The 26297-nt window shown below is 47.9% G+C and overlaps 1 protein-coding gene across 6 annotated transcripts in view; it reads left to right on the plus strand.

The window, feature by feature from the left end:
* Positions 1–26297, plus strand: part of LHFPL2 (LHFPL tetraspan subfamily member 2) — a 184040-nt gene that overhangs the window by 113518 nt on the left and 44225 nt on the right. The window contains exon 1 of one of the 6 annotated variants that reach the window (XM_032625472.1): positions 4835–4995. The exons of the other annotated variants lie outside the window; for them this stretch is intronic. The gene's annotated coding sequence lies outside the window, so the exon portion shown is untranslated. Of the gene's footprint in view, positions 1–4834; positions 4996–26297 lie in introns of those variants that run through there. 6 annotated transcript variants of the gene reach the window in all.

The raw sequence follows: 26297 nt of genomic DNA on the forward strand, positions 1-26297 counted from the left end.
CTAATGACCAGAGTGTTAGATTTATTGTTTCCATATCATAGCCATCGAAAACTTCCAGTGGAGAACCTGGTTTTGAGGATGGATGAGCTTTTTTCTTTCTGCATGAGCAGAAAATCGTATGGGAGGGTACAGATCGGTGGCCAATAGATAACAATTAAAGTAGTTCTTGAGTGGTTCGTCAGCCCCTTGTGGAAGAATATTGGTTATGCTATTTTCACTGAATTTTAGGCTTGTGAAGGTTTGAGTGAACCCTAACATCCATTCTGTAAGAATCAGGGCTTTTGTCAATGCTCAAAAATATTATATCTGAAGATGAAGACTCCAAACCTTTGTGTATCAACTTTGAGGAAAATTTTTTAGGGCTAATCAAGATGATTTTGAGTAGAAGTTTCTCCATGTCTAATTACCTGAGAGACAACCGTGGTGATCTTTAGTTTTATGACCTCAACACAGGACTTCTGGTAGTATGTGCCAGTTTCAGTTTCACACATACATTGGACACATATGACATTTCTGGGATGTTCCAAAAGACAAAAGTATGCTAAGCTAGAATTGTTCTCCAAATCCAGGATTCATGACCACACTTTCCAAAATGGTGTTAAAAGTTCCTTGGCTTCTGTAAACATACTTGTTCATCATGAAACAAAGTTAAACAGGATTTATTTTCATTGTGGTACTTCTCAGAGACTTTACATGCTAGTGAGTACAGTGGCTTTTCAGGGGTGGCATATAGGATACGGCGTTTGTCCTGGGATCCCTTTGATCTGAAAGCACCTGCAAGCCGTCTCCCAGAACTCACGTCACTCTGACACAGTAGGGGAGATGCTGACGTGTGGCAGATTTAAAGCAGATTTAAAGTCTTCCCATCCAGGACTGGAGCCTGTTTCTCTACCCCTTGAATCTGGGCTGGCCTTCTGACTTGCTTGGAGTGATCGATGCAGCCCGGGTGTCCTGTGAGTTCCAGGGTCCAGTTCTCTAAAGTCCGGCAGTTTCACTTTTGCCCTCTTGGGGCTTTGCCCTGAGACCTGCATGTGAGGAAGCTGGTCTAGCCTACAGGAGGATGAGAGGCCGGTGGAGGAGAGCCTAGATGCCCCCATCAACAGGCAGTGTTAACTTCCAGGTGTGTGAATGAAGCCATCGAGGGCCTTTAGCACAGCTGACCCAACTGAGAGCAGTGCGTGAGTGAGCCCAAGCAACGCACGGAATTGTGAGAAGTCGTAAGTGACTGTTGTTTTAAGCCACTAAATTTTGAGGCTCTTTGTTACACAGCCATAGTCAATGGATACACTAACATAAGCAGTAGCACCCGACAAAAATTTCGAAACAAGACCGAAAAAATATGGTTGTTTATCTAATCAGATACTTTCTATGAAGCTTTTCTAGCTTAAAACTAAATTTCTGGACAGGGATTTTCCAGAAACCCGAGTCACATGAATAGTTAACAGGAACCTAAAATGTCTGGCATGTGATTCGCAGCACCGGAAAATGGCACCTAATCACAGACGGAGTGGTCCAGGGCGGTCGTGCTAACACTGCCTCCGGAAGATTAGAGGAACTGAAGGAGTAGTTGGAGCCCGTTCACCTGACATTTTCCCGAGGGCTGGCTGACAGCTATCTCTGAAGGTGACCAGTGTCACTTAGGGCTCATCCTTCCAGCTTAAATATTAGATTCCAGCAGACATCTGTTCCACCTGCTGACCAGCTGTGGGGATGTGAGGTCTCGTGATCTCGCCAGCATTCCCGGCATAGAGCTAGTTTAATTTTTCCTGGCTCCGTGGAGCAAATCTGATTAGCAGATGTCAAAGGGGCCCGTTTTCGTCAGGCCCTGGTGAGATGTGGAAGTGGACGAGGCCTGGGTGCTGCCCATTGCCAAGGCCTGCCTGTGGAGGGCCTGGGCCTGGCAGCCCTGGGTCCTGGGACATCACACCCACCGTCCTCTCAGTGCTCCGAGGCCAGGAGGAGCTGTGGACGGGGACGTCAGGGCTGCAGGCTCGTGCACTGCAGCTGGGAGGCCTCAGGCAGAGCCACGTCAGTCGCTACGTCCGGGCCTTAAAATGCTCGGGCTGGAGGGTCGTGACAGTCAGGCCACAGCCATGCTGGCCGCAGTGAGTTGGGAAGAGGCAGAGGATGCAAGAATCATGGGAGCTGGAGCTGGAGAAGACCCAGTTGGTCATGAAGCCTCTTCCTCCGTCATGGCCAGATGGTTCCCCCGGGAAACTCTGGAGCGCTTTGTAAAATCTGTTTCCGAATGACTCAGGCTGGGAGTCTTCCAGCTGTTCCCTTGGGACATGGGGTGGCTTTTTCTGTGAAGGAAATACTTTCCTCACGATTGGTTGGGACCTTTTGTTGGTTGGCTGCAGCCCCATCACTCCTGGCTGGTCTCCCTTGGACCACCCTGGACAAGTCTCCCTCTCCCTCTCCCTCTCGCCTTCCCACAGCTAAATCTCCATCACACTTCCGCTGAGCAGCAGTGAAGCAAAGGAAGCAAAGGAGGAGGGGCCTGCTTCCCAGTCTCCAAGATTTCTGAAATGACGACTTTCTCCAGCTGCTTCGGTATTCTGACCCCCTACCCCGAATCTCTCTCATTTTTTTATCCCTCTTACATTTCCCATATGTGAACCCTGTGCTGGTAGTTCACAAGCTCTGTGAAGAGTATGTACTCCACCACAGCCATGTCACTGTCGCTGAAAATTCTTTGGAGTTTTGTTAGATTAGATCGACCCTGGTTTATATGTCATAGCCCAATGGGTGCAAAAAACTCTAAATGGAACTCGGCTCCTCCAGAAACCAGTAACAGCGATATCCTACATCATACACAGCGACTGGCATGGCCGTGTGAACACCGTGGTCCTAGGGCATTTCTTTTGGGGGTTGATGTATCTCAGGGTAAGTCAGTAAAACAAAGAAAATAAGCCCGTGTGTCTGCACAGACCACAGCCATGTTAGGGACAGTTGTTAAGCGAGGGATCGTGGTTTTGTGGGTCTCTGACTTTGCTATCACTGATGAAACTGGGACACGAGAAGCCAGAGCCCTGCAGTGTGACTTCACGGTCAGGGCATGTGGTGTTTGTGGGCCATGAGGACCAAGCTGCAAGAGCGGTTTAGATCAGGGTTTTTCTGAGCATGTTGCAGAGTGTTACAGTTCCTGGGCGCATTTTAGGGGCTCACTGGATGGAATGGTTGTGACAGGAGCAAGGTGGCCCTTGTCAGCCTCTTACTTTTTAATCAGCACAGCTCTGCTTTGATCTGTTTCATATACAGAACTGGGGTGGCTTGTCAGATTCCGTTTGATAAATAGTGTTCTACGTTCAGAAAAAAGTTTGCAAACCGCAGGCTCAGAGGACTGACTTCTAGTAAAAACAAACACAGAGAGAAGCCTCTTTAGCTGAGCAAGTAACGATTACATTTCTGGGATCCACATAGATCAATCCGCAGACATTTGGAAGCAGCGAAAAGCAAAGAACTAAACAATTAGATGTTTCTGGGTAACTGCTATGTCATCAGGAAACTCTTAGTCAATATAAACAGGACATGTAGACTGTGACCTAAGTGGCAAGGGGAACAGGAGGCCAATTCTGGTCATCTGTGCAGGTGACTCTGCCAGAGAAGGTCGTTCTTAAGTAAGCCCCAGTGAGCTATGGAGCAGAGGTTATACGAGTCACGTGATAAAAGCTACCATTACTGAGAGCTTTCCATTTGCTGAGAGCTGTGCCTCGGATACATGTCCATGGTAGTAAATGTAGGTTCTATTATTATCCCCATTTCACACATGGGAAAACTGAGGCTCAGAGATTGAATAACTTGCCCAAGGTCACACAGCTGATAAAGTAGTGGAGCTGAGGTTAGGTCCCTTTGGTTAGAGTTTATGTCTGTAAATGTTCTGCTACATTTCCTCTCTCTGTTAGTCCCTTTTTAATTTTTATACATGTGCGTGTTTTCCTCCCTAATGGTTTTGGTAAGTGGAGTACCTAAGGATACCTAGTTTGAAAAATGTCTTTCTTGTCATAGTTACAACTTTATGATCAACCCGCTCCAAGATGGGTCCATATAAAGCTGAAATGTAGTGTTGTGTGTAAATGATCCTCACTGGTTGTAAAAAGAATGTAGAGAAAAGGAGCTAACAGTCTAACCTTACGGGGGGATACTAATACTAAGCCAGCACGTGCAGCTCTGGAAGTGTGTGTCTGTGCCCAGATTTAATGGCTCACAGTCACTCCACAGTTTTACCGGTACAGGAGAAATTAGGACTCTTGAAGCCACAGCAGCAGGTAGCGTTGCTAAGGCAGATGGAATAACCTTGGCACAGGTTTTAAGTTCTTAAATGTTGGGTGTTTTTCTCAGATGGTACCTCAGCTTCTCCAGTCCATCCTCTGTGCCACACACGGCCTTCACAAAGGCTGGGTAAGGGTAGTCTTTGTGAGGATCTGCTGTTCACTTACTTCGTGCCCTTCCAAATGTGTGTGAACTATTCCTTATTTCTGCCAATAACCACATGGTTCCAGTGAGAGCGTTAGGTTCTGCTGAAACTTCTCTCCAGTCAGTTGACTCTGCTGGAGCAGAGTAGTTCCCTAAAGAGTGAATTTAACAGGCATTTAGTTTTGTTTTTGTAGGTGCATTTGGAAAAGCTGGAACTGTTTGAGCAGCTATTGCATAGCACATCCAGGCGGCTTGAACCATCTGCCTCCGTGCAACACACCACTTTTAAACAAGACTGAAGCCTGTAGTGTGTTTCTCTCATGGAGCCAGCGAGGCCCTCCGGGAGAAACATGAACTTGTGTGGGTGCTTAGGAAGTATTGAGCAATAACTCTCTCAAGCCACAAGGGCCCCATTTGCCTAGCAGAAATTTATGAACAGGGCCCTAGTGGCTTATACAAGTTCATTTTTCTTTCCCAAGTGCCTCACTCACTTCCTGAAAGTAATGTTTTCATCGAAAGATTTGACCATACTGGATCTTTAGAGACGCCTGAGAAATCCCACCCTTGATGCTGTAGCAGGTGAGGATGACTTTGCTGAGATAGGGCCTTGGATGTGGCCTCCTGGTGGGGAAAGAAAGTGTTGGTTAAAGGGGATGTGGAGAAAAAGTTGCTAAATAACAGGTATCTGTCTGACCTGATCTAACAGTTACCTAAGGTCTTGCGGGTCGTGGTAGAGCTGGGTAGTTTGGACCTGAATGGTTGTGAGAGTGCCTCGTGGTGACGGGCAGCTTGTCAGTGGTTTCCTAAACATCTGTCTCAGAGAGGGCGGTTGGAATTCCTACCGGGGAGTGTTTCCAGTCATTGTCCATGAGAAACGAGAGTGGGAGTAAGTGAAACAGATCAAGAGGAAATGAGTCTGTGCTCCACTTGGGATTACATGCAGATGAATTCCATATTTTGGTTAGGGAATGTTTTCTTTTAGAAAAGAGAAGACAAGAAAGAAAAGCTTGGAGTCTGACCGAGTTACTAAAAAGCAGACTGAGATGCAGATTAATGCCGGCCGAAACAGTCGCTTCAGTTTGCCCTTTTTGTGTTCCGGTGTGTGTGTGTGCGTGCGCGCGCGTGTACAAGAAAGTGACCCAGGACTTACTGGCACGCGTTTCTGCCCTTGGCCTGACATCCCCGCCAAGGTGGCCTGACCTCGCCCGAACGAACTGTTTTAAAACTGCTGTAGTCAGCAGAGCTGTGGTTCCTCGCTGCATCTGCACAGATCGGTGACTTGAAGATTCAGACAAATACAATAGCCGCCCACCCCTGCCTCCACAACCCCATGCATGGGGAACACGTTCCAGGACCTCCGGTGGAGACCTGAAAACTTGAGGTGGGGGGGCACCAAACCCCGTATTTCCTGTTTTTTCCTATCCACACACACCCGTGATAAAGTTTAATTTACAAATTAGGCATGGCCAGAGATTAACAACAATAATTAATAATAAATAGAACACATAATAATATACTGTAATAAAAGTTATGTGAATGTGGTTTCTCTCTGTCAAAATATCTTACTGTACAGATTTAATGCCTTTTCCATCTTAGCCACTTGTCACGCACTGTGTCTGTAACTTTTGCAGTTGGAGGTGCAACAGCAAAACCAGAACGAATTTCTTTTTTTCTTCACAATTTCGTACATAGAAGATTCATTCTTACTGAATATTAGCGACCGCAGCATATGATTTTTTTTCTTTCCTTATTAATTTGAGAACGTTTACCTTTTCACTTAAAGAAGAAGCCTCTTACGGCTTTTCTTTGGCAGATCCAAATTGCTGGCATCACTATTCTTGACTTTGGGGCCACTCTTCAGTCAAATAAGGGTGACTTGAGCACAAGCCCTGTGATATAGCGACAGTCAATCTGACAATTGCAGCAGAGCTACTAAGTGACTAACGGGTGGGACAAGCTGGACAAGGTGATGATTCATGTCCCAGGAGGGACGGAGGGGGACTTTGGGAGATTTCGTCACGCTACTCAGAATGACACGCAATTTAAGGCTTGTGAACTATTTAATTCTGGAATTTTTCATTTAATATTTTCAGACCATGGTTGACTCTGGGTAGCAAACCACAGAAAGCGAAACCATGGATAAGGGGGAACTGCTCTAATATGTATTCATCCTATTGACAAAAATCACAACTGAGGTTTTCCTGACTTAATTACAAGAAAGTGTCTGTCGAGTTTGATTTAAAGATTTTATTTGCCCCCTCTGTCCCCTGTGTATAAATCATGGAATGGAGACGCAGATTTGCTCTTTGCCTGTTGTGTTCAAAATGTGCTACTTCCGATGATTCCAAACCTGACCCAAGCTCTGTTTTGCCTGCTGAGGAGTCATCCAACAGGTAGTTACGAGACGCCAGACGCCGTGTGAGGATATAATAGCGAGCAGGGAGACAGATGGGGTCCCTACCCTCCTGGAGGTCACGGTCTGCAGCCGCCTGGCAGCGGAGCTCTCGCAGCCTGGGGAATTGGAGTTAAGGGAGGCCCCGGGGAGCCGGGCAGAGCTGAGAACCTGGAGATGCTCCGTTGGCAGGTGTCTCCTCATTGCTACCCTGGCACTGGTGGGTGGTCAGTGATTTTCCTAAGCTGCCCTCGGGCCCCCAGCTTGCTCCCAGGTCAGTGGGCGGTGCTGTCAGCCCCTCAGGACCGCCAGGGAAGGGAGTGCTGCTGCCCCCGCCCCGCCCCCGCCCGGGTCTGCCTCCAGGGCGGTCCCCTCCACTGTCTGCACAGTCACCTTCTCTGCCCTCAGCTCCCAGACCACAGTGCCCCTAGGCCTTGCCTCGTCCTATTGATATTTTGTCCTCATTGTCACTGTGCAGCTCTCCCGTCTCCTTACTCCTCCATCTGTGTGGACCTGAAGGTGACCTGACTGGGTGAAGAAGGGCTCTTTTTTCAGCCCCTGCACGGCCTCCCTGTGCTGCCTGTGCTTCTGGGACCTGCACGGGGGGGGGGGGGGGGGGGCGGCCAGGGTGGGGCTGGAGAAAGAGCTGCAGCAGCGCCTGACCCTATGCCCCTGCACCTAGGAGGCCAGGCCTGGGGGCTGGAGTTGTCTCTAGGGATAGGGCTGAGGGCGGGGCCATCCTGCCACTCTCTGTCCTCCCAGAGAGAGGGGCAGTGAGAAAGGTGGGAAGCTCAGAGCGCCTGGGTGGGAGGCCGGGAGGCCGGGGTCCCGGCGCCTGGCCCATGGAGGCCTGCGGGCTCACCCGCCCTCCCTGCAGGCGGGCCGGCGCTCTAGGGGGGCGCTGAGCAGGGACTGCGTGTGCGGCCCTGTGGGGATGTGACGCTGAGTCAGATGAGGATTCAGAACTAACTTGTGGACTGTCCAGTAAGGGAGAAAAATCGTGTTCTTAAACCCACCCTGCTCTAGAAAGTGCTGTGCCGTCAGAGGGGCTCCAGTAAAACCTGGGCCACCCAGTGGGGAGACCGTCTAAAGGGAAAGGCTTCCTGGAAGAGATGGCATTCGAGCTATAGACCTTGAAGGACAGGTGGGAGGGGGATGCGAGGAGATGAAGGGGTGGTGAGATAACAGTGCCCAGGTGGGCACAGGGGGGGAGCCCCCCACCCCGTGGGGCGATTCCTGGAAATCCCAGGAAGCAATTCACAAGTGGCCTTTGCCGGTAGATTCCGCAGAGGGACAAGGGCCAGTGGGTTTGGCAGCTCTGTAAAAGTGGGTGTGTTTGATTGTCCTGCCACCGGGGCCATAGCCACGTCCCCCATTCAGAAACCCGAGCCTCTCTAGGGACCCTGCTGGAGGAAGCGTGCTCTGGGGTAACACGAGGGCCTGTTGATTGTTAACTTTTCTTTCCCTGATGGCAAATCAGAGCCATCACACAATGCTGGAGGATTTATTTCTGAAGGATACGGAGGTAGTTGGACAAAAGCTTAACTACAATGGGTTGTGTTTTTTTAACATCCAAGGTCACAGCTATTAAATTTCTGTAACTTAAGGATTGATTCTCGAATTACACATGGCTTGCCTCTTAAAGTGCACCCTTGTCATAATTCAAACTCAAAGCATTCTAATGCCATTTCTTCTACAGAAGTACATTTCTCAAATGGGGGTGCTATTTTTCTTTTTCAAGTTTATCTTAAGCTCGGTTAAGCTCAGAACCAGTGGTTCTGGCTTCCCGTCCTCTGTCGGCTAGGTGGGCGCAAGCCAACGGCGGCTCTCACTTCTGTAAGTCTGCAGGTACTCGGCAGTTGCTTTAATTATTACCATTTCCCTGTGGTGCACGTCTAAACTGTAAGTTCTCTTTTCTGTGGGTTTTGCAGCACAGTATTTTATGGGTTTTTAACGTTTTTTCCCCCCTTTTGAGTATTACCGGACCCCCAGTCACCAGAAGGCCAGGATCTGTTTCAGTAACTGATTTATCAGGTGCTAGGCTGGTGACATTGCGAGAGTTTATGGAAGGGACCCCACCTCCTTTCCTGGGGACTTTGCGACTGGCTCGGCCGTGAGCGCAGCACCGTGTGTTCTCCACCCGGTGGAAGGTGCAATGGCTTCTACGAGCAGTGGTCGCCTTTGAAGTGGGAGCTCTGGAACCTCCTCCGGAGGCTTCTGTGTCTCACGCCTGCACTCAGGGGTCATTCAGGAGGAGTGAGAAACTTCCAAGGAAGTGCCACAAGGCCTTGGGCCTCTGGTCAGAGTGTTCATAGTTTGTTATCAGTAAATACTTGGAAGATGCTCTCCCCAATCTCTCCCCCTCCCTCTAGTTCCCCAAATGTTTCACCTCCTCCACCTTCATTGCTGGCCAACTGCGAGTTCCCGTTACATGACTTCTTTCAAAGTGGCTGATTTAGCGTCTGTCCTGAGGGCCGGCACCACCCAGGTCTGGGGTGAAATGGGGGTGATGGATGGTTGGGGAGGTGAGGCTGCAACTCCCTGGTGACACCTCAAGCAGTTAATCAAGGGACACACTTCCTCTCAGTGGGAGGTAAGGGATTTTCTGTTCCTTTGGTTTTTTTGTTTTGTTTTGTTTTTGTTTTTGCGGTACGCGGGCCTCTCACTGCTGTGGCCTCTCCCGTTGCGGACCACAGGCTCCGGACGCGCAGGCTCAGCAGCCATGGCTCACAGGCCCAGCCACTCCGCGGCATGTGGGATCTTCCCGGACCGGGGCACGAACCCGTGTCCCCTGTATCGGCAGGCGGACTCTCAACCACTGCGCCACCAGGGAAGCCCTCCTTTGTTCTTAATGCTAGTATTCAGGCCATTTTCCCTCCTGGACACCTCAGGCTCTGCTCAAAAAGGTTTCCGTGGTTCCCTCTGGCAGTGCTAGAGGTCAGCGTTGTTCCTTCACCAGAGACACAGGGAAGTCACAGACCTTGGGTTTTCCTTGTTGCTAAAGGCCATGAACGTGGGATGTCCTCCCTGTCCCCATAGCAAAGTAGCGGCTCCCTTGCCGGGCTGTGTGGTTTGTTCAGAGAAGCAGACCATTCCAAATCGGCCCTAGAGAACCGCTTCAAAAAGACCATTGTTTGCCCCATGGAGGAGCCGCTGTCAAGGGCTGCCATTAAAACAGTGAATTTTGGAGCTGCTTTAATGTGCCACTTACAAGTCAGGGCCGGTCATGGAGCGGCAGCAGCAGCGGATGTTTGAGGAAGTGCCATGGACCGCAGGTGCCAGGAGTGGTCCCAGACACCTCTGTTTCCTCCCCATCTCTAGGAGACTAAAAATGGCCAGGGTGGTTCTCTTCCCAGCCCGCTCCCACTGGTGACCACCACGCCCCCCTGCATTCTGCAGGCTGTGAATGGGTGGCCGCTGTAGTTCCTGAAAAGGATGGCTGAGGCCAAGGTCTGTGGCCTGCTGAAATCAGTGACTATATTTTAGAACTGAAAAGAGGAGCTTGCATGGAAGCTTGCATTGCTTTTGGAAAGATACGTGTTTCTTCCAACAATTTTGCAGTGTTGGCAGACAAAGTGTTGCAGCTCAGAGATCATCACCAGTCCCTTTTTAAGGAAACAAACAAGACAGTGACCCAATTCAGTCCCTTTTCATTTATTTTACAGTGTATAGGTCAAACATTACCAAAGAAAACTGGACGAGTTCCATTTCCTAATTTAGTTAACATGAAGCTTGTCTTTTAGAACACAAGGGGATGGTTACGGATGGGCATGGCATGCATGTATTGTGTTCGTTGTGTGCTTAGCACTTTGCTGGTGCAAAATGAATGCCAAGAAAGGTCTGTTTTTCCTGAAACAAGGAAATTGTGGTATATGGACCAATGTGTAGGTGTGTGTACTTTTAAAAACACCTTCTGTTTGCCACACAGTGTGCTAATCACCTTGAGAGGCCACTTAAGGGTTTTTCTATATGAAACGTGGAGAGAGCCTTAAACGCTGAGCTGTGTGGTCCTCACCAAGTGTAGTATGAGATCAGCAAAGGGAGAGCTTTGTGTGGGTTGAAATGGAATTTTAAAATATACCTTATTAACTTCAAGGCAGGCATATGGAAATGCTAATAACTTTTCAAAAAGCACAATGTTTGGCGGGTTTGTGTAGAAGTTGTGAGTAGGGGTGAGGGAAGAATGCCAGGCGTGGCTGTGTGGTATTAGGGCTCCATCCCACAGGCCCACATCCTCTAGTGCTGATGTGGGTAGCCTGTCCAGAGACCAACCCCCAGAGGCTACAACACCTCATTCCCTCCCCTAGGTGTCAGTGCAGAGGGTGTGAGAGCTGACCATTTCTCTGGGGAGGGGGATGGTCCAAGGTGATGGGTCAGTTAATCAGTTAACAAATCTTTGTTGAGCACCACCTGTGTATAATGATAGGAATAGCCACTTTCGTTGAGTGCATAGGTGTGCGGGGCACTGGGCTAAACACTTGGCAAGCAATCTTTTGTTTATTTCCTACAATAACTCAGTGGAGTACTGAGTTAAGTGCTTCCTCTCAGTTCACAGATGAGGAAACAGGCTCAGGGGGAGTTAGTGGCTTGCCTAGGGTCATCACGCTGCTACTGAGTGGCAGAGCTAGCCTGTGAACTAGGGTGCAAACAGGATTGTGTTTCCTGATGTGGGCTCGGTGCTGGGCACTAGACAATACAAAGGATACGTGGTGTGTGGTTGCAGACCTCAGCAAGCTGTGGATCTCAAACAGGACAGGAACGGTATGAAGAGGCCGCTCACACAGCACGTGCTCCTCTCCCCAGCACAGGGATCATATGGAGAAGGGGAAAGTGCCGGTGCAGGTGCAGTTGCTTACCTTCAGAATTAGTACAAAGAGTTGAATGTGAAGGTGGGTGTCACGGGCGATGGTTCTTGTCGATTTTGGAAACATAGTCTCTATGATGTTATAGTCACACATTCAGGTAGGCAGCTCAAAGAGTAAAACAGGCTGGTGTACTGTAAGGCAATATGGAATAGTGGAGACTGGGGAAAATTGGAGAATCTGGCCTGTCTAAAGAGAACAACCACTACTCAACTCCAGTCATCTATTGTCATGTGGAAATGTAAGTCCAGTATTGCCAGTGTACTGATTTTTTTCACCTGAAAGAAAAGCCAGAAATTTGGATTTTTACATTGTCTTCCAATCTTTGAATGTTTGCTACTAATTTTTAAAAAGTTTAATGGATCAACTGTTGTATATATAAGCCTCCAGTTTTTGAAACCACTGAAAGAGTTGGAATAGAAGTGGGGATGTAGAGGTTGGAAACCCCAAGATAGTAGACCAGGAGTGTCAAGTGCATCTCACATCAGGTCCAGCTTGCACTAGTGTTTCTCAAACTTCAGTGTGCATGTGAGTCACCTGGGGTCCTGTTCAAATGTGCATCCTGGCTCAGGAGTTCTGGGGTGGGGGTCTGTTGAAAAGATTCTAAGGCAGTATCTAGGCTTAGTGGGGAAAAGCACTGTGATGAATTAGTGCCGTCTACCATGAGCAAAGAAAAGGGGAATGGCCTGACCTATCTGTGCCATCCCTGTAGTACACCAAGGTGTAGTACAGCAAGGGGATAAGGTGATGCAGTATCTAGGCTTAGTGGGGAAAAGCACTGTGATAAATTAATGCCGTCTGCTGTGAGCAAAGAAAAGGGGGATGGCCTGACCTATTTGCCATCCCTGTAGTACGGCAAGGCGATAAGGTAAATTGAGCACTTACGGTCATTTCCAGGGTTCCCCTAAAAAGTCAGAATTTGAGAACACAGCTAGGTCAGAAGCTTTTGAATTTTACATCCTCCCTTATTTATGCACGCTTCTCCACATAAGAAGAACTTGGATTCATCTCTCTATCATCTGGGAAATTGGGATAAGACTATCAAACTTTCAACTTGGGTGGGATAAAAGGAGAGTTAAGTGATTGGCTCTCTGTTCTTTCTGCTGTATTTTGAGAGTTAAAAAAAATGTCTTGCATATGTTGGTGTCCTGTTACTTCCACGTGGCCTTGGCATCCCTTCAGCACGGGGTCCGTGGTGGGAGGAAAGGGTGGGTGCCGAGGAAATTGCTTTGAGCAGAAATCATCTTGTTTCCATTCACTTAGAGCTGTTCTTGGAGCCCTCTTCTGGGCCCCTGCCTGTGTTCAGTGCCCTTGGAATTGCATGCCAGGAAACAAGATGATCTTTTTAATTGGGCAAGTGGGAAGAGAGGGACTGGGTGAGCCAGGATGGACTGGCAGTTGACGCCTAAAAAAAGATCTTTTTCCTCATGAATAAACATTTTTGGGGGGCAAAACGCCTTGCTATCCATCCCAGACAGGTCAGCAGAGGAGGCCGGCAGGGCCAGGGTGCAACCAGGTGGGTGGAATGCCGGCCAGCACGGGGTTGCCACGGCAACAGGGCCCCTTGGAGAAAGCTTCAGTGGCCTCCAGGGAGTGGGGGCTGATCTCAGATCTGAGGCCAAAGTATATGTACAAGTAGGGGGTGGACGGGGGAGTGGGAGGGTGGGAGGGGAAAGGGGTCTGAGATTCTGCAGTTCTAACAAGCTCCCAGGGGATGCTGATGATGCTGGTCCAGGGAGCACACTTTGAGGGGCAAAGGGTTCGAGTCCACCGTGATCTTCAGGACTCTGAGGAAGGGTGATGGCACACCGGCAGGGGAGTTAACCCCATTCCATTTTTTTTATCATCTTGTATTTGGCCTAAGCTAAAAAAAAAAAAAAAAAAAAAAAAAAAAATGGCAGTGCTTTAACAGCTGTTTCTCATCATACTGAGATGTTTTCCTTGCCTGGTGGTGGTGGTGACACTTTTAATATAACAACAAAATTACGAGTGTTGTGTATTAGAATTTTGCTGGTAAAAATGTATATGATTGGGCAGACTGTACTGTCAATAAAACAATTAATTCAGGAAAATGCAGCCTGTGCTAGCTGATGTATAACTGAGGCTCTTCTAAAATAATGGGGCAGATTTTAGCAACATTTTAAGAGCAAAAGAATAGCTCGGACACTAGAGCTGGGAGGTGAAAGTCATTTTGATAATTTAAAAACTTTGACGAGAATGTAGGTAGCTTGCCCTGTGCAGGGGATAGAACCATTCCTTGAGAGGCCAGGGTCCTTATCCAGTCTCTCAGAGAACAAGCATGACAGGCTGGTCGCTTGTGTCTGGACAGTAGAGGCACCCGCTGTTTGCAGGGCCGTGGCCAAGGTGGACCTGGATAATGGCATCCTTCCCCACACCCCCTGTGCGCCCACTCTTCACGTGATCCCATTTTCTCCCTGCGCCTGTTTTTAGGCTATGTCATGGGTCTGTTCTTGGCGTGGCCTCCTCAGAAACTGTAGCAAAGTCTGACCGTGGAAGCCGTGACTGGGTGACCATAGAAGGAAGCCCAGCGAGCTCCCTTTTCATGGGTCTTTTGATCGACTCCCAGTTCCCTCATGGGAGGATGCCTAAGTCCCTTCCAAGGGTATCAACAGTCAGTCTGATTATTAAAACTCTGAGACCGGGAGGCTCCAGCTTGTGATTTTGATTTTATTCCAGAGATGGTTATCAGTTTGTGTCAGGATCCAGAGCCCATTGTGGTGGGGAAATGGTGCGGTCAGGTCTGTGGAGGAGCCCACGGCCTGCCTGCCCCTGGGGACGGTGTCCTGGAGTGACGGAGTCCAGTGGGCAGCAGTCACGATGTGTCTGTGGTTATCCACAGACACCCCTAGCCAGGCTTGGCAAGGGAGCAAGGGCTAGGCCTCCCTGCTTCCTGCATGAGTGCTCTGGGCCTGGACAGCCTCAGCAGAGGGGGTGGGGGGCCAGCAGCCGGCTGACAGGGAGGGGCCCTCTGCCTGGATTTCCGCTCCTGGTCTCATCATGCTCCCATGACTCTGGGCAGCTCTGGTGGAGACTCTAGGTCCTGCTGCTTCTCCATCCCTGCCCAGCTCCCGCTGGCCGCTGTGGATGGTCCCCTCCCTGCTCTGGGGAACATGAGGCTAGCAGGAGAGGGGCTGAGACGTGAAGGGGGTCTCTGCACCAGAGGGGTCCAGAGGGGGCTCTCTGAGGATCGTCTTTATCTCTGTCCCCCCGACAGTGATTTGCTCAGGGTGAGAGTTGAGTGGGGCGCCAGGCCCTGTGCACGTGGGTGCTGAGTGTCGTGCTCCAGAACCGCCTCTGCAATTCCTTGGCAAGAAACCACCTTCTCTGGAACCCCATTCCTTTATGTCTGACCCTGTGGTATGACCCAGGACTCAGATGAAGCCTCATTTCCCTTTGTGGGATACAAAGAACTAAAATGTAATGGAGAGCAGTCCTGGGACACTAGAAAAAAAATTTTTTTTTTCTTCTTTCCCTTTCACTCCTAAGAAGTTGATGGTTTTTCTCCCCACATTCCAGCACACTTGTTCAACTTGAAACAAAATGCTATGATAGCTTTTAAGTTTTTGCCATAGACTTTACAGTACAGGGTGAAAAATAATATTCTAAGATTTGAAAAGCTTAAGTTGAGGTGGCTGGGTGATTTTGGCAGTGTTTCTCTATGTGAAATCCCCGGGCCTCGTCCCAGCCTCTGCCTCCCCCGTCACGGGTTGGCAGGAGAGGTGAGTTTTGCCGGAGCGGAGGGGGAACGGCAGGAGCCTGCTTGGGCAGAGGAGGCCCTGGGGGCCAAAGCTTGGGCCCCAAGGGTCAGCAGCCACTTTAGTAACATGGGAAGTAGGGAAAACGGACCCCACATCTGGAGTTCTGCCTTCGTGTTCCTGTTTTTCTTTGAATCCAAAGGGTGTTGGGAAAAGAAAACCCAGCGGTCACAACATGCTTGAGTCAGCGCCAGGGATGGGTGAGGCGTAGGGACAGGGAATCACTGAGTCACGGGCGCTGCAGCTGTGAGAGTCCTCCACAGCTCCCTTTCTACCTGCCTCATTTATGGGCCTGCCACGGAGGCCCTGGAACAGCAGAGGACCCGCCCAGGGACACACAGCTGGCTGGGGACAGTGCTGAGAAAGGAGCGGGTTCCTGGAGTCCCAGGCCAGTGCTCCAGCATGATGCCCAGGATCCAGTGACTTGCCCATCCTCCCTGTGGCCCTGAGCACACTGCTGGGTCCAGGCCCAGGACACTGCCCTTGCCTGTTCCCTCACTCTCGGGGCCCTGAGAGCCCCCCGCTGCGTCCCCTCCAGGGGGGAGTGCAGGGTAATATGATGCCAGGGCTCTGGTTCCCAGAGAGCCCCCCGCTAGGACCTTCTGGGGCATAGTGACGAGCTTCCGTGTCCTCCTGGCCCTCCACCAGCATCCAGCGTCAGGTGGAGGTTTGGTTGCAGCTGCCCAGCTTCTCCCTGCGGGGATGCCATCTGGGGTGCTGCTGTCTTGAGCTGCCTAGAAAGGCTGGGTGAGGAGCAGCCCTGCAGAGGCTTACAGGGGCAGCGGTGGTGTCTGCATCCCCACAGGGCTGGGCAGGCTCAGGGGCCTCCACTCTTTCCTTGTTCTAAGAGCCACTCTGGCTTTTTGTGTGTGTGTGTGTGTGTGTGTGTGTGTGTGTCCCTTTCTTTCTTAGAGTAATGGCTTAAAATCTGAGGCAGTGACTGCAGGTTTGGAAGGGAATGGTGGACCTTGGGCTTAAAAAATTTAATAAAACGGCCCTAGTTCTGGGAATGAAAAGAAACAATTTAAGGTGTTGATAAATGCTTGGCAGAGTTCTTTTCCTCTTTTCAGAGCTGATCCTGCAGATTAGGGTTTTGGCACATGGCTTATTACTTAACAACCGATACAAGCAGGCAGAAATGTACATGATGCTTTCTTTTCTTTTCTTCTGCTGAAAAGGGGGCTCTGACCTTGGAATACGAGCCTTCAGTTTAAGCACTGATATCTTTCCAGCGGGAGAGGACTTTTTCCCCTTATTTCCTTTGTTCGAGAAGATTGAAGAGTTCTGCTTTTACTTACCTTTCCCAGGGTGTCCGCACCTCCCAGCCCCAGCTCTCACAGTGTTAACAGACCATTTACAAACTGGTACTTGTATTGTTCATTCTGATTGATTCTCACGTATATTTGTCACACGTCTTCTAAGGAATGTCACGGAGCAACACTTTGTTCATATGGTTTGAATTACTGTTGTACCTAATGGAACAAAGCTTCATTTGTTGAAAAATATCCAATAGTTAAGGTTTAATGGTCAGTGCTCCCCAGTGTATCTTCATATAGGAGTGTGACTCTTTTGTAGGGGGAGCTATGCTGGGAATGTGAAAGATGTCTTTCTCAAACCTTGGTTTTCGAGAAGATGAACTGCACTGAGTTAGGCCGGAGTTAATTTTTCCTGCAGTTGAGTGGTGAATCCCTAACGTCTGAGGAAGCAGAGAATTTCGGCCTACTGGACCCCATTTGTAAGGATGTAAGTGGACTCAGTGAAGGAGAAAACAGGAGATGAGCCTCTGAAATCAGTCATGTGCTACCCGTTCTACATAGCACCAGGTATACACCGAAGCAGGGCTCATTTGGCACCCTTGGCTTGACTCAGCATGTCTGCTTGTCAGCACGCAGCAGGCAAGTGTGCTGTCAGCCTGCTCACCATCCTGGGAAATGCTACTAATCCATGCATGTCTCTTCCTGATTTTTGCCTCTGTAATTACTTGGAGAGCCTGTGAATTGGACCTCATAATAGTAAACTGACACTAGAATCATCTGGATGGAAACACTGGTGTTTTGGTTAATAAGATGGAAAGAGAAGTATCTGAGATGGTGACAGTACCTCTCAAAACAACCCCACCTAAATGGCTTTGTCACGGTGTTTCAGTTTTTGTTTTGTTTTGTTTTTTAAGTACTCCTAGTGCAGATGACCCTTGAACAACGTGGGTTTGAACTGCATGGGTCCACTCATACACAGATACTTTCCAGTAGTAAATACTACAGTACCACAAAGTCCCTGGTAGGTTGAAGGCACAGATGTGGAGGAACCGTGGATACCAAGGGCTGTCTAACTAGAGGGGTGGGATAGGGAGGGTGGGAGGGAGACGCAAGAGGGAGGGGATATGGGGATATATGTATATGTATGGCTGATTCACTTTCTTAGACAGCAGAAACTAACACACTGTTGTAAAGCAATTATACTCCAATAAAGATACTAAAAAAAATGAAAACAAAAAAAAACAAAGGGCTCGCTATACGTTACACGCAGATTCACCCCTGTGCTGTTCAAGGGTCAACTGTTCATTAGTTACGAACTGCACTTGTCAGTTAACTGAGACGCACTTACAGCACTTTAAACTAGAGTTTTGTTGTTTTCATGTAATAAACAATCCTGAGGTAGGCTGATCAGTTGTTAACTTCATGATGTTGTCAGGGACCCAGGCTCCTTCTGTCCTTCTGCTCCATCACTAGCGCAGGACTGTTCATTCCTTAAGTCTGCATTGGAGCCTTATGGTCACATTCCCCAAACACAGAGGAGCCAGTGTCAAAGCTGAGTCAGGTCCTTTTGTTTTTTTTTTTTCAGGTTTTTGTTTTTCAGCTTTATTGAAGTATAATTAACAAATAAAGTTGTAATAATATATATAAGGGTACAATGTGATTATTTCATATACATTTTACATTGTGAACGGATTCTCACCATTGAGTGAATTAACACATTCATCACCTCACAAAGTTTTTCTTTTGTTTTAGAGGGTTTTTTTGTTTGGTTGGTTGTTTGGTTGGTTGGTTTTTTAAAAATTTTAGGTGAGAGAGCCAGGTCCTTTTCAATAGCTTTTGCAGAAATCCCTCCCCATTTCGTCCACTTAAAGCTCATTGGCCACTCCATCTGCAAGGTAGGCTGGGAAATGTGGGTTTTTTTAGCTGGGCACATTGCTATCTCCCCACTCCCCATCCCCCATATGGTAGGGTTTCTTTCAGAGCCAGGAATGAGGTAAGGCAAATAAAGCATTCTTCTTTGATGTAAAATGTAAGGGAGCACCAAAAAACTCAGTAATCAAGGTAAATGATGTTTTAATGCAGTGTTACAGGGCCGTATTAGAGCCTGAAGCAAAAGAAAAAATTGGTAACGTTGATCCAGTCTTTATTTAAAATTGTGACTTTTTTATACTGGATTTTTAAATGAATTAAAATTTTTTACATCATTGCTTATTAAAGTATTTATCATGATTAATCAATTTTGGGCGTTCCCTTAAATTTTGTGCTCAGGGCAAGTGCTTTACTATCCTCACCCCAGTCCCAGCCATAGGTTTTCCTAGTCAAGAAGAAGAGAATGATACCGGGTAGGAACAGCAGTCTCTGCCAAGGAACTATCCCATTGCTTACACACTGCTGATTGTGAATGAGTAACCTTGTGGTTGGCAGGGGGGCGATATTCCTACAGCCTGAGAACTGCTCAGAAACAACCCCAGTCTTTCGTAGTAAACTTGCAGTAGCACTTTTGTATCTGCAGATAGAATTCTCAGATGGGTGTAGGTGCTTTTGGTGACCAAGGATGAGTGTGTGTGATCAGAGTCTGGTGGCCACTTTAGGGTCCAAGTGGCAGAAGTCTGACCGAATAGGTACAAAGTCAGCAACCATGGAGCATGGAACTTCGGGGAGGAACCTTGACAGGACAGCTTATCAGCTGCTGTAGAACTCAGGGCAAATGATCTCACTAAAGGATGGGCCCTCACTGAGAGAGAAATTAATGAAGAGATCATCTTCAGGGTAAAACTCTTCAGCTCCCCACTCCATGTGTGGACACACCTCTCAGTATGAATGTTTCTGATTCAGCTTGGTTTCGTGTGGGCCTTAGTATGGCCTCTACAAGGAGTACTGGAAAAGTAGTAGACCAAGGCCACGTGTGTGTGAAACCAGAAATAGTTAATTTGCTGTTTTTAAATCCTACAACGTACAGTTGACCCTTGAGCAACACAGGTTTGATCTGTGCTGGTCTGCTTGTACAAGGATACTTTTCTGGTAGTCAATGCTCCAGTACTCTATGATGAGCAGTATGTTGAATCCGCGATGTGGAACCCTGGATACAGGGGAACCACGGATGTGGAGGTTTGACTATAAGCTAGACTTGGATTTTCCGACTGTGCAGAGGAAAATGCCCTGTGTTGTTCAAGTGTAAACGTGATTTGATTATTAGATAGTTTAGAATTTTTAAAATAATTTTAAACAATCATCTAGCATTTCAGAGAAGTTCATTTTAAATTTCATGACAATCATTTGTAGTTTTTAGAAAAGTTCTACTGACGGTGTTTAGTTATGAATTGGAGTGCCTTTGAATATTTATACTAAAAATAAAGTGTCTAGTGGATCTTATGGCTTAACTTGGTATCATGAGAAAGATAATCTCCCTTTTTGGTAATACTTCTGGTGTAGATAAAATGGCATGCAAACAATCTACCATGCTGGGGTCGGAACTAGTTTCTTTCTTTCCCCCTTTCTTCTTCTAGTTTCCAGAAATTTTAAATCTTCAGGTAGATTTTTAAAATTATTTTTACAAATTGTTAAATGAGTCAGTACCTAAAACAAAAAGACAAGTGCTTTTGGAAGTGTTGCTGCATTCACAAGGGCGATTTTTACAAGGATGTTAAAAAAACTTTTGTGGCTATGATTCATACCCTGATGCTTTTATAAATTCTTGTATTGCAGAAATTCATGATTCAGTCTGTCAGATGATTTCCCTTCTTGAGACTCTATAGTGTTGCGAGAATTCAGTGATTTGTTTCACAAATCCTTTCATCTGTGTCCTCACGTAATGCTTTCTGTTTTTAAAGCTGTGAGCATTTTATCACCCAGCCCCACCCACGCCAGCCTTGCTGCATGGCCTGGCTCCATCCTACACTAGGCCCTGTTGCCTGCAGACTGCAAAACACTTCTCAGAGGCGCGCTGTGGCTTCACGCTTCAGGGAAAGTACTATACTTTGTCAATTCTTTTCAACCTTTCACAGGGAATGCTGTGACAGTGAAATGAGGTCATCAGTAAAAGTACTTTTCAGTTCTTAGGAAGACACCTGCTATAGGATTCCAGGTGTTGGCACGGGTGAACTTTTAATTTTAAGGTATGAAGGGGCTTACCTTTGACAGGAGACTGCCAGTTAACATTTGGTTGTGTCCAGTTGGAGAATTAATTTCTAAAACACAATTTTTCAAAATTTGTTAGCATTAGACTGATTAAAATAGAAGTATCTTGGTTGTCAGTACTTATTAGCTCTTTCAAATGTGGACACTGTATCTTGGATGTTAGACAGAATGCTCTGTATTTATTGATTCGATTAAATGGCCCATGCCTCAGTTTCCCCATCCATGATACAGGATCCTAGCACCCACCTAAAAGCTGAGAGGGAGGAAGTTGAGCAGCAATGCATGCATGGTGCACGATTCGCCCAGTGCCTGCTGCTTTGTAAAGCCTGTGAATGGCACCACGGCTGTGAGTTACTGCTGCCTGAACACATTCTGCATCAACTGCACAAACATGGCAATGAGTTGAGAAGAACACAGTAAAGGACAGTGAGAGCGTAAAGTAGGGAGCATGCAAACAGAGTTGAGTTAGGACCGTGGTACCAGTTTTATATGGCGTCTTTTAACTCAGAAGCCCACAGCAGCTACAGTTCTGTGGCTAAATGCCCACGTGAAATGCATGGCTTAAACACGTCAGGGTTTTCGACAGATGGTGGTGCTTCCAGAGATCAGCTGTAATCAGTGAAAGGTCCTGGCAGCTGTCAGACTCAGAAAATAAAGAAGGAGGGTTATCAGGACTGAGAAACAAGAGAAATAGAAAGTAGAGATTGATGAATATTGGGTGTCGCAGCTCCCATCCCTGCTCACTCTCTTCAGGACTTGAGACCAGAAATGTTGGTGACACCTCACATTCTCATCCGGGCAGTTCATGGATCTGGATGAATAAATCTGGGGGGTAGGTGGAAGGGTATAGCTGATTTTTCCAGTTGAATGACATTGGTCAGCTTCTCTTTTGATGAGATTAAAAACTGTTGTAGGGCTTCCCTGGTGGCGCAGTGGTTGAGAGTCCACCTGCCGATGCAGGGGACATGGGTTCATGCCCCGGTCCGGGAAGATCCCACATGCCGCGGAGTGGCTAGGCCCGTGAGCCACGGCCTCTGAGCCTGCACGTCCGGAGCCTGTGCTCCGCAATGGGAGAGGCCACAGCAGTGAGAGGCCCGCGTACCGCAAAAAAAACCAAACCAAAACAACAACAAAAAACCTGTTGTAATAATGAAATCCAAAAATGTCACCGTCTTTCTTTCTTCCTTTCCTTGTGAGTGAAGTAAAATCTAAAATCCTTCATTCCTTGGCTCCCCTAGAAGTACAGAGAAGCTGGCCATCTTTACCAATTTTTAGGTAGGGAACTTTGTGTATCAAATTGGCAAACACAAAAAGGGTCAGGTAAAATCATGAGATCGGAGGCTGATCCAAATTTTGATCCTTTTGAATTAAAAATTGTCCCCAGCACTGGGGGTGGACAGTGCCTCCTGGGAGGCCATCGGAAAGTCATGGTGCCATTTATCAGCCTTCATCACGGCTGAGCAATCCGGGACTTCTCATTTGTACTTTTGAAAAATCTCCTCAGCATTAAGAGCTTCCCTGAGGCTGGATCTTCAGCGTCTTGCATCCTGATTTCCAGACAGAACTGAGTTAAAAACATAGTAACTGACTCCGTTTGTTTTTCTGTCTCCAAAGTGTTTGGCCCTGCGTTCCTCCTCCCGGCCCCTGGGGGAGAGGAGCACTTATTTACTCACTGACAGGAACGAGCTCTGGAAATGGTGACTAGACCAAATGTTGGCTGGGGGAAGCCCAGTTCTCCCTCAAGCAGGACTAAATGTTTCCCAAATTAATTCTGACAAAGTGAGTTTAGATTCAACTTTCTGGAATTTCTCAAAATGATTTAGGGTATTTTAAGTCAACTCTTTATTTGTTGCCTGTTTTTCCAGTGTCTAACCCCTACTACCTGTTGGGTGCTTCATTTATGTCAAATATTTTACTTTCTAAGCTGTGCTGTGGGAGTTTTTATCGTGTAAAAATTTCCCTGGAATGTAAATGCCCTGTGATGTCTTTGATTTGACGTTGGGGTCAAATGCAGGCCGCTGTGTGGCCTTTCTTCAGGAAAGAATGGAGGCTTGTCTTGTTTTACTCATTTGGTTCTCAGCGTGCATTCAACCGACGGCAACATAATAGCGTATCGGGGTAAAAAGTCACTCGCCTGTACGGGGTTTTTGGGTGGACAAGAGTTGGGCTCAGAAGATTATAGATGTACTGGCGCAGGGTCCCATGTTACTGTGTGCTGCCTTGAACGCTGGGCACAAGCCTACTACTATTCTGGGTTATTTATTTTACTTTAATGAGCAAAGAAAAATATGGTGCATTTGAATGACATAATAATAGACAATTGCATGTTCTCGAGTTATAAGTAAATCATGGGTCAGAAAAAGACAGTGAAGAGGGTGTTTCACTAAATATGTTCAGGCTTTGTCTCACAAAGACTTGGTTGTATTTTGGAATGGCTAATTAGGAGTTAGATCCAATTTAGCGTTGCATTCTCTGTGAGTCAGATGACTGTTTGAAACAGCTTATTTCAGACTTCAGCTACCGGATAAAGTCACCGACTGTTTCCAAACCCAAGCCGGTTTGGATGCTGACTGACTCACAGTGTTCGCGTTCTGATTGTTCCTTCCAAACCCAGGACGCGTGGGAAGCACAGATGACCTGGGCTGGGTGGGAGAGGCAGCCCTCCGTTCCCCGGCTGTGGAGGGGAGGTGCAGGGGGGCCCTGGGCCGCGGCTGAGAGGCACGGTGGCCCACTGAGCAGTGAAATCCCACCTGTCCCACCGAGGGGCCAGGGAACAGCTGGGGGGAGATGTCCTGGTCAGAGGTTCCTAATCACTCCCTTCAAAGGCAGTGGACTCGGGGCAGCCCTGGGGGCTCTGCCACCCTCCTCAAAAGGCTCGGCTGTGTTTCCAGGAACGAGCTGTAAGACAGCTCCTGGCCACAGAGGGAATCTCCAGTACTCGCCTCTCCCCGCTTCTTGAGCATTTGGTTGCATTACTTTTCTTCCTTGCTGCTTCAACTTAGGACTGTCCTCTTCTCCTTCCAGTAATCAGCTGTCACTATATAGATGCTCACCAGCTCTTATCATGGGACCCTGACCCCAGATTCAGCATGTTTATTTGATTTGTGGCCCAAGTCGTTTTTTGTTGTGTTTTGTTTTTTTTTTTTTTTTTGCGGTACGCAGGCCTCTCCCTGTTGTGGCCTCTCCCGTTGCGGAGCACAGGCTCTGGACGCGCAGGCTCAGCGGCCATGGCTCACGGGCCCAGCCTCTCCGCGGCACGTGGGATCCTCCCGGACCGGGGCACGAACCCGTGTCCCCTGCATTGGCAGGCGGACTCTCAACCACTGCGCCACCAGGGAAGCCCCCAAAGTCGTTTTTTTAAAGGTGTCAATTTTTACCTTTTTCTCTGATTGTGCCAGGCTGTTTCTCTTTGGTCTGTAGCTTTTTTTTTTTCTTTTCTTTTCCGTTTATGCCTACCCCCCTTTCATCCCCACAGGGATTAAAGCAACTTGATTTTCTCAAGGTTAGTACCATAGTAGTTGTGTTTTTAGCATTCTAGCCGTAAGTGCCCTTGTAGAGACTGTTTAGACGTGAGCTATGTGGGCAGCTTGTTCTTACCGGCTGGACGAACAAATGACCTGCTCAGTTCTGTCTTCCAAGGTCATGGGAGTACAACTCTCTTTCTTAACAGTATCATTGCTGCCATTTACTAAAAGCTTACTGTGTGTCAGGCTCTGTACCAAGAACTTGACATTAATTTTCCCATTTAATCTTCGTATCAGTCTCATGAAGTAGATAGTATTATCCCTATTTTGCAGCTGGGGAAATTGAGGCACAGGGAAGTTAGTTACTTGCCCAGCTTTATTCTGCTAGTATATGCCATTTGCCAGGACTTGAATCTCATCTCAGTCTACGTCCTGTGTCTTAACCACAAGTGGGTACCTTCTAGGGCAGAATTGTCTTTCGGGGACATATGGCAACACCTAAAGACATTTTTTACTGTCACAACTAGGAGAATGCTACTGGCATGTAGTGGGAAGAGGCTAGGGATGCTGCTAAACATCCTCCAACTACAGGACAAAGGATTATCCAGCCCCAAATGTCACAAATGCTAGTGTTGAGAAACCCTGTTATAGATAGAGCAGACCATTTGCGTTTAACGGTTCAAGGATACCAACCAGGTGATGTTCTGAAACTTTAGTTTTTTCAAGAAATATTCCTTGGGAGATAGAAAAGCTCAGTTTTTTGGCAATAGCAATTGGAGAACTAAAAAAAAAAAAAAAAAAAAAAGAAATATTCCTCGTTTGCATAGTTTTAAAAAATATTTTTAAGTTTCTCAATAGGGAGAAAATATATATAACTGTTTATGTTTTGTGAACTTCGTGACTTTTGAAATGCAAAAGGGTGGCTAACAATTCCTATACCTCCGTTGCGATTTGGTTATTGGAGCAGAGCATGCCATTTGGATAATTACATCAGAGTTTTTTCTTTGGCTCCCACTTAGAGGCTTCGTACACATAAATTCTCTGCTAGATGTCGCAAAAAGTTTTAAAATTCTGAAATTTGGTGTCCTGGCCTCGTTTGGGTCTCATGCGTGCGTGAGGCTCCTGTGGTCCCACAGGCCATGTGCGCAAAGCCCCATAGACCAGCCGGGGAGGGCTCAGGCTTGGGGAGCAGGGTCTGCGGGGCCTAGGCTGCCTGCAGGTTCCGGGTGGAGCAGTCCTCGCAGCCTTAATCACAACCTTCTGTTTCTGTGTTCCAGCCATGTGCTCAGCCCCTCTGCTCAGCAGGCAAAACTGAGCGTTCCCAGTTGGAGAAGTTTAAGGTCTTCCTGTTTGTCTGATACTCCTGGCAGCGAAAACCTCCACATCTGTGCATTGTCCGGCCCGTTTCCTTCCCCAGCACCCCTCCTCACGCCCCCAGCAGTCTCGAAGCGCTGTATTGTTCACATTCGTCCTCATCTTGACCTTGTGCTAACTGCCTGTTTATTGTAATGACTCCTCAGATAAGGTACTCCTGGGGACTTTTTTTGCATTTAATTAAATGCTTGGGGCCGGGAAATTGAGGATCTAGCTAAAATGCAGTGCGCAGCACTGAAGTGTATCTCAGGCCACAGTGAGACTGACCGGCTCCTGCTGAGCCGTCTCGTTACCTCTTTTTAGGATTCTGTGTTTCCTGGGTCGTGAACAGCCCTGTAGGCCCTGGTCTCTGCGGACCTCGGGGACCCGCGCCCATCTCCCTCCGCCTTGCCCTCCAGGACACGTGGTCCCCTCTGTCTTCCCCGTTGGCCTGCTCCTCCATCCCTCTGGCAGTTTTCTCCTATACCCAGGGCACGTCCTGTTCCTCCTGTCTTCTTACTTCACAGCGTCACTTGGGAGATCTCATCCATGCCCCTTGCAGCCCTTACGCCGGAAGACCCCAGAGCTCCCAGTGCCTCGTGTACGTCCGCACAGACCTCAGGTTCTTCTCCACCCAGACT

The sequence above is a fragment of the Phocoena sinus genome, chromosome 3 (genome assembly GCF_008692025.1).
Source record: "Phocoena sinus isolate mPhoSin1 chromosome 3, mPhoSin1.pri, whole genome shotgun sequence".
Lineage (NCBI taxonomy): Eukaryota > Metazoa > Chordata > Mammalia > Artiodactyla > Phocoenidae > Phocoena > Phocoena sinus.